Below are 2127 nucleotides of genomic sequence, written 5' to 3' on the forward strand. Positions count from 1 at the left end.
TACTAATGAGAAAATGAGATTTCAAGGGGGTAAACTGATCAAGATATGAAATTATATCTTTTTAGGAAAGACTTCATTTTTACCAGAAGCCTAAGAGACACTTTTGATGAATTTTCTTAAAAAGAAACTAAAGATGTTCAAAATTGACAAATACTTCATGTTGAAAGAATCATCCCTTCTACAATGAGATCTTTCCCACTTCCATTTCCACAACCACATATCTTCATTCAATCAGCAATAATTTCATCTTAAGAACAATAATGTTTTAACTAATCTATGTTCCCATCATGAAAGTATGTACTCCCTCCAGTGATCCAGATTGAAACCATTCATGTCTTCTTACACTATATGACTCCTGAATATTTCTTCCCTTTAATCCTCTGCAGGGGACCCACTCAATGTGCTGTGGGTTTTCTCTACATCTCTTTACATAGTATAGAAACAAGAGGGGCAGATAAACTCTCCATCTGTTAACCCTCTGTCTCAATATATAATCTATCTATTTCCTCTTTTAGACAGAGAGAGACCAAGTCAGAGGCAGGATAATTAGGAAATAAAGGATTAGTATAGTGTTAAATGCTGGAACAATAGAAGTATAAATGATCGCACTTAACCTCAAAAAGCTTATATTTTAATGGAAAGGGAAAAACACATAAAAGGGAGCCAGAATGGGGGCCAGTAAATTGGAGACCCAGATCTGGACAAGATAAAGCCAAAGATTGCCAAGCAAAATCATTGTGGATCAAGAGAAGGAGCCTAATAATAATCCAAGGGGAAATTAGTGGAGATGGTTAGATATCCATTTCTTCATTTGTATTAAGCTACATTTTATTTTCATCACCCTTTCCTCTCCAGATCCCTTTAAATCCATGATTCATAGCAATGCAACATCCAATCAAAAAGCATTTATTAAATGCTTAATATGTGCTAGGGACAACTGGAAAGGGTATATTATGGATAAAGCACCCAGCCTGGAGTCAGGAACTCCTGAGTTGAAATTCAGCCTCAGACATTTACTAGCTTTGCAATCCTGCAATCATTTAACTCTGTTTGCCTCAGTTTCCCTTATTTGTAAAATGAGCTAGAGAAGAAAATGACTCATGTGTGGCAGAGACTTCAGTGTCTCTGCCAAGAAAATCCCAAATGAGGTCACAAAGATTCAGACACAACTGAAATGACTAAACAGCAATAACTACTTTCTTGGCACTAGCTCACATCAGATGAAGAGTATTGGTGCTCCAAAACTTAGGTTCATTAAAAATTCTGTGTAATTCCCTACAATCAAAAAACCTGCTCTTCTTCTTCTCCAATACCAGGATTAACTTTTCATCCATTCATAGTGTCATCCTAGGAGAGATGTTCATAGCTTTATGGGTTGCTCATCCAATTTCCTAAGTGGATCATTAGTTTAGGATTTTCTTCATAGACAGATTGAACTCTTAAATGATTTGGGGTATCAGTTAGGAGCTTCTGAGGTGATCCAAGGCCTGATGCAATCTCCACAATATCACCAGCATACAGAGAGCAACTGAAAAGCCTAACATCCTGTGCTGGACCCCTTCCATGACAGTGACAAAACCGTTCACAAGTTTTCTCCATTTTGTGCTTTAGTTGAGAATATGAGAGGATCATTAAACAAAGTTGTCTGTAGTTGAATATTTCAAGGAGCTTAGAATTTAATGTGGCATTTTCCTCTATTGAATCACATGCCTTTTATAGTCAATAAGCATTTTTAAGCACCAGCTGTGAGTCAGGCACTGTGCTAAGCACTAGGGATAAAAGGAAAGGCAAAAATCAGTTCCTGGACTCAAGGGGCACATTGACAACATGCAAAATCTAAGTGGAAGCAAGTTATATACTGGAGAAATGAACAGAAAAGAATCTTGATATAGACCAATTTCTTTAATGAAAAGTTATGCAAATTTTTAAATAAAACACTAGCAAGGAGATCATAGTAATTAAATCATGAAGATCATATATATTCTATGAATATATAGGATTATACCAGGAATGCAGGGCTGGTTCAATATTAGGAAAAATTTCAGCATGATAGTTTTATCAATATCAATAACAAAAGCAAAAATCATATTGTATTTCAATAAATGAAGAAAAATGTTTTCACAAAAT

Source organism: Sarcophilus harrisii, chromosome 3, assembly GCF_902635505.1.
Source record: "Sarcophilus harrisii chromosome 3, mSarHar1.11, whole genome shotgun sequence".
NCBI lineage: Eukaryota > Metazoa > Chordata > Mammalia > Dasyuromorphia > Dasyuridae > Sarcophilus > Sarcophilus harrisii.